Source organism: Arachis ipaensis, chromosome B6 (genome assembly GCF_059453495.1).
Source record: "Arachis ipaensis isolate K30076 ecotype BB chromosome B6, ASM5945349v1, whole genome shotgun sequence".
In the NCBI taxonomy this organism is placed as follows: domain Eukaryota; kingdom Viridiplantae; phylum Streptophyta; class Magnoliopsida; order Fabales; family Fabaceae; genus Arachis; species Arachis ipaensis.
The window spans coordinates 111,951,516-111,966,826 of NC_142441.1; the positions used below are offsets into that span (position 1 = coordinate 111,951,516).

Here is a 15,311-nt window from a genome sequence, read left to right on the forward strand (position 1 = left end):
TGACTGGACATTACCATTCGAATCAATGTGTGATGCCAGTGACCATGCCATTGGTGCAGTGTTGGGACAAAGGCATAACAAGCTTCTGAACATCATTTACTATGCCAGTCGTATTCTAAATGACGCACAGAAGAATTACACAACCACAGAAAAGGAGTTACTTGTCGTGGTTTATGCCATTGACAAGTTTAGATCCTATTTAGTAGGTTCAAAAGTGATTGTGTATACTGACCATGCTACTCTTAAATATCTACTCACAAAGCAGGATTCAAAATCCAGGCTCATAAGATGGGTGTTATTTCTGCAAGAGTTTGATATAGAAATAAAAGACAGAAAAGAGACAGAGAACCAGCTAGCTGATCACCTGTCCCGGATAGAACCAGTAGCAGGGGCGTCCCTCCCTCCTACTGAGATCTCTGAGACCTTTCCGGATGAGCAACTTTTTGCCATTCAGGAAGCACCATGGTTTGCAGACATTGCAAATTATAAAGATGTGAGGTTCATACCCCAGGAGTACAGCAGGTTGCAAAAGAAAAAACTAATTTCTGATGCAAAGTACTACTTATGGGATGAACCATTGATAAACCACTATTTTATGGTTTATATTGTATTTAATTGTGTGGTTTTATCATGATCCTTACCCACTTATTCATTAAATTAGCATGAAATTATAATTCCTTCCTGAATTTATAACATGTTTGAAAATTGCTTCCTAGAGACTTTAATTATGTATTTTTAATTCTCCTTTATTCCATTCGATGCCGTGATCTGTGTGTTGAGTGTTTCAGACTTTATAGGGCATAAATGAGTTGGAGATTGGAAAGGAAGCTAGCAAAAATGGAAGGAACACAAGAATTTAAGGAGATAACCAGCGAGAAGTGACGCGGTCGCATGGCTCACGCGACCGCGCGAAGGAGAGCAAATCGCAGTGACGCGGCCGCATGGCTCACGCAGCCGCGCGGATTGGAAAAGCTCAAGCGACGCGATAGCGTGGACGACGCGAACGCATGGCAAGGAAAAGCGCTAATGACGCGTCCGCATGGGTGACGCGATCGCGTGACATGTGCGATCTGCATAATCTGCAAAATTCGCTGGGGGCGATTTTGGACCTTATTTCGACCTAGTTTTCGGCCCGGAACAGCAGACTAGAGCCAAAGAATACGCAGAAACAAATAACAACATTCATTCTAGACAGTTTTGAGTTTTAGATCTAGTTTTATTCCTCCTCTAGGTTTTTCTCTCTAGGTTTTAGAATTTTAATTTTCAATTGATCTTGGCATTGGAACATTGAGAAGAGTTATTTTCTCATCAAGACTTCGTCATTCTAGTTCGTTCTCTTAACTTGGTTTTATTCTTCCATGTTCTTTGCTTTGTTCAATTTTGTCATTTGAATACTTTCATGATTATTTAATACAAGGATTATTTCTTTCATTTTAATTTATTTTCCATTCCAATAATCATGTCTTCTTTTAATTCCCTTTCATATGTTATGGATTTATTATTTACAATGAGCGAGTAGTTTCTTCACTTGATGGGGAGTTGATTGAAAGGAACTCTTGAGTTGGAAGGATTGAAAGAGAATTTGTAATTGGGTTAACTGTTGGATAGCTATCTAGTCACTAACACCAATCCCTTTGAACTAAGTGGGTTGCAAATCGTGAACAGATCTAACATTCCAACTTGTTTGACTTTCCTTTACCTAGTAAAGGATAACTAAACAGAATGACCATTAATTATAAATTAATCTTGAAATCATCCCATCAATAATAGAGATTCCAACTAATCAACTCCCAGTCAAGGCTTTTATTCATATTATTTAAATTTCCTCAATTTAATTTTCAATTTACTTAACTCAACTTTTTGGAACATCTGATTAATAAGATAGCACACTTTTCTGCAACTCGTTGGGAGACGACCTGGGACTTAAACTCCCAGTAATTTTTAATTTAAACTCTCTGTGACATATTTCTAAATTGATAGGCAGATTTTCGGTGAGTTAAGAACTATACTTGCAACGTAACTATTTTAATAATTTTTAATTCACCAACTTCTGTGCCTCATCAATTTTTGGCGCCGTTGCCGGAGAGTTGCAATAGAGTGCTAAAGTTATTAATTAGAATTTATTTATTTGCATTTTATTTTATTTTGCTACTATGAGCTGCATGTTTCTTTCGTCAAATGACGCATTCACTTCCTGATCTGCGCTTGCTAATATTCGATCCTGAAATTGAAAGGACTATTTCACGAATAAGGCAAGAACAGCGTCGGTTAGTCCGCTCTGAGGGCGGATCTGAAAGTGAACTTGAGGAGAAACCAGCTCCCGTTCTAATGATTCAGTTGTTTTACGTGCAGAAGACATGGCAGCTAGGAGAGTTACCATCCAGGAGGAAGGAGCCCCTGATTTTACAATGCAACCGTTTCAAGCGCATCATCCAGCGGTAGCTACAGATTTTGAAATAAAGACCGCACTGCTAAATTTGATGCCCAAGTTTCATGGCCTACCTGCTCAAGAGCCTATTAAGCACTTGAGAGATTTCCAGGCAGCCTATTCTACTGCAAGCATGATGGTACTGATGAAACTTCAATTTTGCTGAAAGCTTTCCCGTTTTCTCTCGAGGGAAAAGCAAGAGAGTGGTACTACACTCAACCTCTAGCAAATGTATCCAACTAGGATACACTCAGAAAGGAGTTTTTGGAAAAATTCTTTCCATCTGAAGTTACTGATAAACTGAGGAAGGATATTTCCACAATTGTTCAGGATGACAATGAGACTCTCTTTGAATACTGGGAGCGCTTCAATAATCTTCTAGAAGCATGCTCCCACCACATGATTGACAAGATAATGTTACTTAGCTATATCACACAGGGCATGAGGCCCCAAGATAAGACCACATTGGAAAGTGCTAGCAATGGGTCTATGAAGAAGTACAAGACCACTGATGAGGCTTGGTAATTGATCAGTGATTTAGCTGAATCTACTAGGAATCACAGACAAAAGCAAGGCCGTTCAAAAGCCGTTGCAGAAGTATCCTCTAACATTGAGACTGCTGCTCTAACTTAAAGTATATGTGAGATGACTAACTTGCTGAAGCAAATGCAATTGAATCAACAACAAGCTCAGCAAGCTCAACCCTCTCCACCACAGCAAAACCAACAACTAGTCCCACAGAGAGTTTGCGGAATCTGTGCTGATTATAGCCATTACACTGATGAATGCGCGCAGCTCCAACAAGAAGACAACATGGTGGCATCCACTCATAACTTCTATGACCGCCCCAACCAAGGGTACAATCAAAGTGGAAATAATAACCATGGATGGCAGGACAATTCTAACCAGAATTGGAGGGACAACAATAACAGAGGAGGCCGAGATAATTAGGGAAATCAGAGGTGGAATAAGAACAACAACAGGCAGCAGAATCAACCTTACAGAGCACCTCACCTGAGGCAAAACCAAGGACCACAGAATAATCAACAGCAGACCTCTCAATTTACTCATTCTTCTTTATCTCCTAATGAAGAGCTCCTACAATCTTTCGAGCGAAGACAACAGACCATGGAAAATAACATCATGAATAGTATTAATGCCCGTCTGAATGGTCTCACCTCTACTTTGCAAGCTCTTATGTCACAGATTGGATCAACACAAAATTCTAGTAACCAACCTTCAAGCTCCACTGGAATCCCCTCTCAACCATTACCCAATCCAAAGGGAGGCATTAATGCCATCACCCTAAGGTCTGGAACTACACTGTAGGAGAGGAATCAGGAGGAACCAAGCCCACCAGAACACACCTCAGCTGAAGAGGTAGTAGAAATAGAAGATGTTGAAGAGGAAGAGGACATACAGGACATAGCTGAAGAAGAAATAGCTCAACCACAGGAGGAAGCACCAAAAGGCGCAAACACCACAGAAAACACTACTCCTATTCTATTTCCACAACTTGCAAGGAAGCCCAGGAAGCAGCTGGAACCCGACCCCAAAATGGTAGAAATATTCAAAAAGGTTGAGGTAACTGTTCCTCTTTTTGATGTTATTCAGCAAGTACCTAAATATGCAAAGTTTCTAAAAGATTTGTATATTCACAAAGATAAAATTAATGAATTAGAAACTATTCCTTTAGGTAGTTCCATATCTGCTTTAATGGGGGGATTACCTGAAAAATGTAGTGATCCAGGTCCTTGTATAGTTAGCTGTACTATTGGTGGTGTAGTAATTTATGATTGCATGTGTGATTTAGGAGCATGTGTCAGTATAATGCCTTTGTCTATATATGATATTTTGAGGCTCCCTCCCTTAAAAAGGTCGGCAACTCGTTTTGTGTTAGCAGATAAAAGCATTATTACAGTGGCTGGAGTTGCTGAAGATGTTTTGGTGAATATTAAAGGGCTTACATTTCCCACTGATTTTTATATCTTGGAGATGCCCCATAATGATTCAGATAAGCCATCATCAATCCTACTTGGAAGACCATTCCTGAAGACATCAAAATTCAAATTGGATGCTTTTTCAAGAACATACTCCTTTGAAATAGATGGCCGCATAGTAATCTTCAATCTGAATGGAGTCATTGACAACCCCCCAGAAGATCGTTCTATCTTCCAGTGTGATGTCATAGATGAAAGTGTAGCTGAAGTTCACAAGGAAGAGTTTGAAGAGAGGCACACTGGACAAGGTCCAAGTGTGGGGACCCTTTTAACTGACAATGAGGGCACTTCGCCATTTTCACAAGCCCCAGATAATCCATAGCCTGCTCATGATCAGAAGTTAGAATTGAAACCCCTCCCTCCGCATCTCAAATATGCTTATCTCGAAGATGAGCAGAGGTTTCCAGTTATCATTGCAAGGGAACTTACTTCTCAACAAGAAGAGCAGTTACTTGATGTGCTGAGGAAGCATAAGAAGGCAATTAGGTGGAGCTTGGCAGACATAGTAGGCATCAACCCTCAAGTATGTGAGCACAGAATATTTTTAGAAGAGGGAGCAAGACCTGTCCATCAACCCCAAAGAAGATTGAATCCCACCATCTTGGAAGTTGTCAAAAAGGAAGTGACCAGACTATTGGAAGCAGGTATCATATATCCCATTTCAGACAGTGAATGGGTAAGCCCAGTACAAGTGTGCCCAAGAAGTCTAGAGTCACTACAGTGAAGAATGAGCATGGAGAGCTCATAGCAACTAGAGTTCAGAATGCTTGGAGAGTCTGCATTGATTACATGCGTCTCAACCAAGCTATCCGTAAGGATCACTACCCACTTCCATTCGTTGATCAAATGCTGGATCGCCTGTCAGGTAAATCACATTATTGCTTTTTAGATGGTTACACAGGTTATTTCCAAATTCATATAGCTCCTGAGGATCAGGAAAAGACTACTTTTACATGTCCTTTTGGGACTTATGCTTACAAGAGAATGCCCTTTGGCTTGAGCAATGCACCAGCTACTTTCCAAAGGTGCATGATGAGTCTTTTCTCTGATCTTATTGAGGACTGTATGGAAGTTTTTATGGACGATTTTAGCATTTATGGTGATTCTTTTAGCCTTGGCTTAGATGGATTATCTAGAGTATTAGATAGATGTGTTAATACAAACCTTGTATTAAATTTCGAAAAATGTCACTTTATGGTAAAACAAGGGATTGTATTAGGACATGTGGTATCTAATAATGGCATTTCTGTAGACGCAGCAAAGGTGAATGTTATTTCTAGTCTACCTTACCCCTCTTCTGTGAGGGAAGTTCGTTCGTTCCTTGGCCATGCAGGTTTTTACAGGAGATTTATTAAGGACTTTAGTAAGGTCGCACTTCCCTTATCCAGATTACTGCAGAAGGATATTGAGTTCGAGTTCAGTGAGGATTGCAAACAAGCGTTTGATAAGCTGAAGACTGCTCTGACTCAAACTCCAATTGTGAGAGGACCAGACTGGAGCCAGCCATTTGAAATCATGTGCGATGCTTCCAACCATGCAGTAGGAGCAGCGCTGGCTCAGCGTGAAGGTAAGGATCATTTCGTTATTGCTTATGCGTCTAAGACTTTAGACACTGCCCAGTCCAATTATACTACTACTGAGAAAGAGCTTCTTGCTATTGTTTTTGCTCTGGATAAATTCTGAGCTTATTTACTTGGTACTAGAGTAGTAGTGTATTCGGACCATGCAGCTTTAAAGTATCTATTAGCTAAAAAGGAGTCCAAACTAAGACTTATACGTTGGATACTGCTGTTACAAGAATTTGATTTAGAAATAAAGGATAGGAGTGGTAATCAGAATTTAGTGGCAGACCACTTGAGTCGCCTTCAGCATATTAAGGATGATTCTACTCCTATATATGATAATTTTCCTTTTGATAACCTGCAAGCAGTATCTGAGGTAGTCCCTTGGTATGCACCTGTTGCTAATTATTTAGTTAGCCGCACATTCCCTCCAAATTTTTCTAAGCATCAAAGAGACAAGATGAAAAGCGAGTCTAAATATTATATATGGGATGACCCATATTTATGGAGATGTGGCGCTGATCAAGTAATTAGACGTTGTGTGCCTCAATCAGAATTCTAGTCCATTTTAGAGGCCTGTCACTCATCTGAGAGTGGAGGACATTTTGGCCCTCAAAGAACAGCTAGAAAGATCTTAGACTGTGGATTCTGGTGGCCTACTCTTTTTAGAGACGCTGCTGAGTTTTGTAAATCTTGTCTCCCATGCCAGAAATTTGGTAATATATCCAAGAGGGATGAGATGCATCAACAAATTATGCTTTTCTGTGAAATTTTTGATGTTTGGGGCATTGACTTCATGGGTCCATTCCCAAATTCTAATGGATATTTTTATATATTGTTAGCTGTGGATTATGTTTCCAAATGGGTGGAAACAATTCCTACCCGCACTGATGATGCTAACACTGTTGTTTCCTTTGTGAGAAATCATATTATATGTCGCTTCGGATCACCACGAGCAATCGTGAGCGACCAAGGCACCCATTTTTGTAACAGGAGACTAACAGGATTAATGAAGAAGCACGGGATAATTCATAAAGTTGCAATAGCTTACCATCTCCAAACTAATGGGAAAGCCGAGGTGTCAAACAGAGAAATTAAGCGTATCTTGCAAAAGATAGTAAAGCCTCATAGAAAAGACTAGAGCACCAGGCTACAAGATGCACTCTGGGCATATAGAACAGCATACAAGACACCCATTGGGATGAGTCCTTTCCGCTTGGTTTATGGAAAAGCTTGTCATCTCCCAGTTGAAGTAGAACACAGAGCCTTTTGGGTAGTTAAGGAGTGCAACATGGGAATTGAGAAAGCCGGAGCTGAAAGGAAGTTGCAACTGCAGGAATTGGAGAGCCTTCGCCTAGAAGCTTATGAGAACTCAAGAATATACAAGGAGAAGATGAAGGCTGTACATGATCAAAACATCAAGAGGAAAGAGTTCCAACCTGGGGATTTCGTCCTCCTTTACAAATCTCAATTAAGGCTCATGCCAGGTAAGTTGAGATCAAGATGGGAAGGTCCATACAGAGTAGAGAAGGCCGAACCGTACAGAGTTTATCACCTAAGCCATCCCTCAAGCTCTGAACTTATTAAGGTTAATGGACAATGCCTGAAGCTATACCATGGCGGGAAGATGCAGAGAAACAAGGAGCTTGAGATCTTCCTCTTGGAAGATCCCCACATAACAGAAGATTGAGCTAGTGGAGCGTCCAACTTACGGACGTTAAAGCAAAGTGCTAGGTGGGAGACAACCCACCGTGGTATGATTGTTCTTTTCTTTATTTTTAGTTTTTCCTATTCAATAACTCTTCTCTTTCTTAGTACTTTCGTGCATCTGCATTTACATGTTTTTATCTTCCAAAAAAAAATAAAAATTTTTTTCCGCTACGCGACGCGGTCGCATCAGCAACGCGTCCGCGTCACAAGGAGAGTAAAGAAAAAATAAAAATGAATAGAAAGTCACGTTGGAGTGCGGCTGGAGGCGTGCCAATGGCACAAATCAACCCACGCGACCGCGTCACATGGGAATCATGGCCTCCCACGCGACCGCATGCCCCACGCGGCCGCGTGCCCTGAGTTTTCGACGTAAAAGGGTGCACAATGAAATATTGTACGAGAGTGATGCTGGATTGGTGCTGGAAGCACAATCCTTATCACGCGACCGCGTCACCGACGCGGCCGCGTCATCCATTTTCTGACGCACACTCACGCGATCGCGCCGTTCCAATTTTGGCAAATAAATTAATTTGAACAGAGAGTTGTGCTGGTGCGAGGCTGCACTCGCGCTAGAAGCATGACATGGGTCACGCGACCGCGTGACCGACGCGATCGCGTCACCATACTTAAAGCGCATCCACGCGAACGCGTGCCCCACGCGGCCGCGTCGCATGCGCCGCACAGCTCAACCTAAAATTGCCACATATCTTATCTTTCATCCTCTAAATCTTAATTTTTCTTTTCCCTCCTTATTTCTTCCTTCTCCCTTCTTCCTTCTATCTCACCTATCACTCTATCTCTCTCTCACCTCCATTACCAAGGTTCTATTTTCTTCTTCCTTCTTCTCTTTTCTATCATTCTTATTATTTTATATATTATTTTCTTTTTCTTTTCTTTTTCTTTTCATTATTCATATTTTCCTTCTTCTTCTTTTCCTTTTTACATGGTGTTAGAAATTTATTTGAGTCATTAGTCCTCATCATATGCTTGTGGATTGTTGTAATTTGTTTGACAATTATTATTCTTAAGGGATTGCTTGCATGTTCACCTTCATACTTTCTATATCTTATTTACCATGCATGCCATGTGTTTGTGAAAAATCCCATATAGCATTATGCACTTTTCTACATTACTTTAATCTACTATTCAAAGCTTGCTTTTCACAAATTCTCTTTACTATTGTTTTAATTGAATTTAATTGTCAATACAAACATTTTGGCTTGTTACAACTGATGCTTGGTCTATGCTACTCATGCCCTTTTCTGGCATGCCAATAAACACCTTGCATCCACTTATCTTTCGATGCACTGACTATTTTTCATTGTTGGCTTTTTACATGTACTCGAGAGCATGTGTTAATGTCAACTACATCCTAATGTGCATCCATCACCACTCTTCCATTCTCTTCCTTGCTATATATCTATTTGAATTTAATTTACTTTCTCCTCTCTTTTCAGGATGGCCACTGATGAGCGGATAATTTATACACTTTTTGGCATTGTTTTTAGTATGTTTTTAGTAGGATCTAGTTACTTTTAGGGATGTTTTCATTAGTTTTTATGTTAAATTCACATTTCTGGACTTTACTATGAGTTTGTGTATTTTTCTGTGATTTCAGGTATTTTCTGGCTGAAATTGAGGGACTTGAGCAAAAATCAGATTCAGAGGTTGAAGAAGGACTGCTGATGCTGTTGGATTCTGACCTCCCTGCACTCAAAGTAGATTTTCTGGAGCTACAGAACTCAACATGGCACGCTTCCAATTGCGTTGGAAAGTAGACATCCAGGGCTTTCCAGCAATATATAATAGTCCATACTTTGGCCAAGTTTAGATGACGCAAAAGGGCATTGAACGCCAGTTCTACGCTGCAGTCTGGAGTTAAACGCCAGAAACACGTTACAAACCAGAGTTGAACGCCAAAAACACGTTACAACTTGGCGTTCAACTCCAGAAGAAGCCTCTGCACGTGTAACATTCAAGCTCAGCCCAAGCACACACCAAGTGGGCCCCGGAGGTGGATTTATGCATCAAATACTTACTTCTGTAAACCCTAGTAACTAGTTTAGTATAAATAGGACCTTTTACTATTGTATTAGGCATCTTGGGACGTTGACAAATAGATTTTTGCCGGTATAGAAATTATCAAGTGATCAATTGTAGCATAGTCTAAACCGACGCAAAATCCTTCATCAAACAAATCTACAATCTATATCCGAGAGTACTAGTCTCCCGAGTCGTTCTCCCTTGGAATTGCCAAAGTGTGCATCTTATTGATTTAGTAAGCTTTGTTGGAATTCTTTGAAGGTTTTAGCAAAGCAATGAGAAACAAACAATCAATTATCAAAAGACTTGGCTTAGGGTTGGCATTAGAAATCCTATCCTTATAGTCCATTCAATGTTGACAACAACTAGGCCTTGCTCCATTTAGTTATCCCCTAGGTATAGAGGAAGGTCAAATGAAAGTAGTCAACTTGAGTCACAAGTCCTAGCTTCACCTTATGGGAATCTAGCTTTAGTGCACTCCAAGCCAACTAGCAATCCCTAATTCCAAATCAACTATTGATACACTATTCAACTTCTTCCAAAGACCAAACCCTATGCCAAGTGTGAGAGTTCTACTCCATAGCTAGTGTTGTCATTTTATCGAACATGTGATGAGCAAGAAGGAAAGTCATAGGAAAATGAGAAGGAAAGTCAAATTGAAAGTATTGCAACACAAAGATCTAACAACAAGTCTCAAAGAGTAGCAATGAAAATCCAAAATAGAGATGAAATCCAAAATTACAAAGTTGAATTCTAGATCTATGAGAATTGATCAATTGCATCTACTACTTGAAATTGGAGAAGAAAATCTATGACATGAACCAAGTGGAGTGAGAATTGTAGTGGATCTCACCAAAAAGTCATTGAAAATTCAGAAATTAGAAGAGGATGAACCCTAGTGAAGCTTGGAATCTCCCACTTTTTCTCCCAAAAAGTGTAACTAACTCTCTCCTCTCTCAAAAAAAGAAAAATATCTAGATCTAGAAGAAAATGAACTAAAGTGTCCTTAACCCTTGTTCCTTTGGTCTTTTTAAGCTTTTCCCGCCAAGGTGTTTCTCCAAGGGTGGAATCCTTAACTGCCTCCACGCCTAAGTCACGTGACTTCTTAAAAAATCATATTCGCAAATCGGCGTGCACGCGCAAGGCACGCGCGCGCGCCGTTGAGATGTCTTGTAATGTGCGCGGAGGCGTGATGTACGCGTACGCGCCCATGAAGATCCTGGCTTAGCCGCTTCTCAAGCCGGCTCTTGGCTTCGGCTCCACGTAGCCCTATCCGCGCGGGCGCGCCAGGTGCGCGCACGCGCCTATGCGGAAACCTTCAAAGCTTAATCCTCATGCTCCCTTCCTTTGTACCCATCTTCCTTCTCTCTTTCGGTCCATTCCTATTCTATATCCTGAAACCACTTAACACACAAGTCACGGCATCGAATGGCATCAAGAGAAGATTAGAGATGTATCTATTTTAGTGCAAAACAGGCATGTTTTCATTCATGAGGCAGAACTAGGGAAGGAATGCAAAATCTTGTATTTTCATATGGAAAGTGTGTGGAATCATTGATAAAACCCCTGAAATCATCACAAGATAAATCCTCAAATTGGGGTTTGTCAGACGTATAGTTCTTAGATCATGGGGGCTGGCCTTTCGACCATGCCTGAACCTTTCACTTATGTATTTTTAATGGTAGAGTTTCTACACTCCATAGATCAAGGTGTGGAGCTCTGCTGTTCCTCATGAATTAATGCAAAGTACTACTGTTTTTCTATTCAATTCAACTTATTCCGCCTTTAAGATATTCATTCTCACTTCAACATGAATGTGATGAACATGACAATCATCATTATTCCCCTACGAACGCGTGCCTGACAACCACTTCCATTCCACCTTAGATTGGATGATTATCTCTTGGATCTCTCAATCAGAATCTTTGTGGAATGAGCTAGATTGATGGCGGCATTCATGAGAATCCAGAAAGTCTAAACCTTGTCTGTGGTATTCTGAGTAGGATTTTGGGATTGAATGACTGTGACGAACTTCAAACTCGCGAGTGCTGGGCGTAGTGACAGACGCAAAAGGAGGGTGAATCCTATTCCAGTATGATCGAGAACCTCAGATGATTAGCCGTGCCGTGACAGAGCATTTGGACCATTTTCACAAGAGGATGGGATGCAACCATTGACCACGGTGATGCCTCTAGATGATTATCCATGCAGTGACAGCGCATCGGACCATTTTCACAGAGAGGATGAAAAGTAGCCATTGACAATGGTGATGTCCTTACATAAAGCCAGCCATGGAAAGGAGTAGGACTGATTGGATGAAGACAGCGGGAAAGCAGAAGTTCAGAGGAACGAAGGCATCTCTATACGCTTATCTGAAATTCTCACCAATGATATACATAAGTGTTTCTATCTTTATTTTCTATTTATTTATTATTTATTTTCGAAAACTCCATAACCATTTGATATCAGCCTGACTGAGATCTACAAGATGACCATAGCTTGCTTCATACCAACAATCTCCGTGGGATCGACCCTTACTCACGTAAGGTTTTATTACTTGGACGACCCAGTACACTTGCTCGTTAGTTGTATCGAAGTTGTGAATGAAAAATGATTTATTAAGACGTGCGTACAGAGTTTTTGGCACCGTTTCCTGAGATCACAATTTCGTGCACCAAGTTTTTGGCGCCGTTGCCGGGGATTGTTCGAGTTTGGACAACTGACGGTTCATCTTGTTGCTCAGATTAGGTAATTTTCTTTTGTTTTATTTTCAAAAATTTTTCAAAAAAAAAATCTTTCAAAAAATTTCTCATCTGTTTTCGAAAATTATTCTAAAATTTTTTAAGAATGAATTCTAGTGTTTCATGAAGCATGTTGAAGCCTGACTGGCTGTAAAGCCATGTCTAAATTCATTTGGACTGGGGCTTCCAACCCAATATTATCAAGAGCAAGCTAGTTGTTGCTAATCCACATGCTGCTGTTCCAGATCCACCTGATTTACATCCTAAAGCTGACTGGCTATTAAGCCATGTCCAACCCTTTGATTGGAGCTTTGGGCTAATATTGAAAGATTTCTGGAATTCTTCTTAAAGATTTTGGATTTCTTTTTTTCTTTTTTCTACATATTTTTCGAAAATAATATACAAAAATCCAAAAAAAATTTATAAAATCATAAAAATAAAAAATATTTTGTGTTTCTTGTTTGAGTCTTGAGTCAATTTCAAGTTTGGTGTCAATTGCATTTTTTCTAAAAATTCTTTGCATTTTTCGAAAATTCATGCATTCATAGTGTTCTTCATGATCTTCAAGTTATTCCTGGCCAGTCTTCTTGTTTGATCTTGATGTTTTCTTGTTTTGTGTCTTTTCTTATTTTTCATATGTATTTTTTGCATTCATAGTGTCTGAACATGAAAGATTTCTAAGTTTGGTGTCTTGCATGTTTTCTTTGCATTAAAAATTTTTCAAAAAGAAGTTCTTGATGTTCATCATGATCTTCAAAGTGTTCTTGGTGTTCATCTTGACATTCATAGCATTCTTGCATGCATTCATTGTTTTGATCCAAAATTTTCATGCATTGCATCATTTTCATGTTTTTCTCTCTCATCATTAAAAATTCAAAAATAAAAAAAATATCTTCCCCTTTTTCTCTCTTAAAATTTCGAAAATTAGATTTGACTTTTTCAAAAATTTTTAAAATCTAGTTGTTTTTATGAGTCAAATCAAATTTTCAATTTAAAAATCTTATCTTTTTCAAAATCTTTTTCAAAAATAAAATCTTTTTCATTTTTCTTATTTATTTTCAAAAATTATAAAAATATTTTTTCAAAAATCTTTTTCTTCATTCTATCTCATAATTTTCGAAAATATCATCAACAATTAATGTTTTGATTCAAAAATTTTAAGTTTGTTACTTACTTGTTAAGAAAGATTCAAACTTTAAGTTCTAGAATCATATCTTGTGATTTCTTGTGAATCAAGTCATTAATTGTGATTTTAAAAATCAAATCTTTTTCAAAATTAATTTTAATCATATCTTTTCAAAAATATCTTTCTATCTTATCTTTTTCAAAATCATATCTTTTTAATCATATCTTTTTAAAACATATCTTTTTCAAAAATTTGATTTTAAAATATCTTTTCTAACTTCTTATCTTCTTATCTTTTCAAAATTGATTTTCAAATTTGTTTCAACTAACTAACTAACTTTTTGTTTGTTTCTTATCTTTTTCAAAACTACCTAACTAACTCTCTCTCTCTAATTTTCGAAAATATCTTCCCTTTTTTTCAAAATTTCTTTTTAATTAACTAATTATTTTAATTTTTGATTTTAATTTTTGAAAATTACTAACCTTTTTCAAAAACTATTTTCGAAAATCACTAACTCTTTTTCAAAAATTATTTTCGAAAATCCTCCTTCTCTCTCATCTCATTCTATTTATTTCTTCATCTACTAACACTTCATCTCACCAAAAATCCGAACCCCCTCTCTCTCTCTGAGTTCAGATTTTCTCTTCTTCTTTTCTTCTACTCTTCTTTTCTTCCACTCACCTAAGGGAACCTCTACACCTGGGCAAAAAGGATCCCTATTATTATTTTTCTGTTCCCTCCTTTTTCATATGAGCAGGAGTAAGGACAAGAATATTCTTGTTGAAGCAGATCCAGAACCTGAAAGGACTCTGAAGAGGAAACTAAGAGAAGCTAAATTACAACAATCCAGCAAGCACCTTTCAGAAATTTTCGAACAGAAAGAGGAGATGGCAGCCGAAAATAATAATAATGCAAGGAGGATACTCGGTGACTTTACTGCACCTAATTCCAATTTACATGGAAGAAGCATCTCCATCCCTACCATTGGAGCAAACAATTTTGAGCTTAAACCTCAATTAGTTTCTCTAATGCAACAAAACTGCAAGTTTCATGGACTTCCATCTGAAGATCCTTTTCAGTTCTTAACTGAATTCTTGCAGATCTGTGATACTGTTAAGACTAATGGAGTAGATCCTGAAGTCTACAGGCTCATGCTTTTCCCGTTTGCTGTAAGAGACAGAACTAGAATATGGTTGGACTCTCAACCTAAGGATAGCCTGAACTCTTGGGATAAGTTGGTCAAAGCTTTCTTAGCCAAGTTCTTTCCTCCCCAAAAGCTGAGTAAGCTTAGAGTGGATGTTCAAACCTTCAGACAGAAAGAAGGTGAATCCCTCTATGAAGCTTGGGAGAGATACAAGGAACTGACCAAAAAGTGTCCTTCTGACATGCTTTCAGAATGGACCATCCTGGATATATTCTATGATGGTCTGTCTGAATTAGCTAAGATGTCATTGGATACTTCTGCAGGTGGATCCATTCACCTAAAGGAAACGCCTGCAGAAGCTTAAAAACTCATTGACATGGTTGCAAATAACCAGTTCATGTACACTTCTGAGAGGAATCCTGTAAGTAATGGGACGCCTCAGAAGAAGGGATTTCTTGAAATTAATACTCTGAATGCCATATTGGCTCAGAATAAAGTATTGACTCAGCAAGTCAATATGATTTCTCAGAGTCTGAATGGAATGCAAGCTGCATCCA

The 15,311-nt window shown here is 38.9% G+C and overlaps 1 non-coding gene across 1 annotated transcript; it reads right to left on the reverse strand.

The window, feature by feature from the left end:
• Positions 1-14,893: 14,893 nt before the first annotated feature.
• LOC148562323 (small nucleolar RNA R71) lies at positions 14,894-15,001 on the reverse strand. The gene has a single exon (XR_015886555.1). It is a non-coding gene; the product is annotated as a small nucleolar RNA R71 (small nucleolar RNA).
• Between the last annotated feature and the right edge of the window lie 310 nt (positions 15,002-15,311).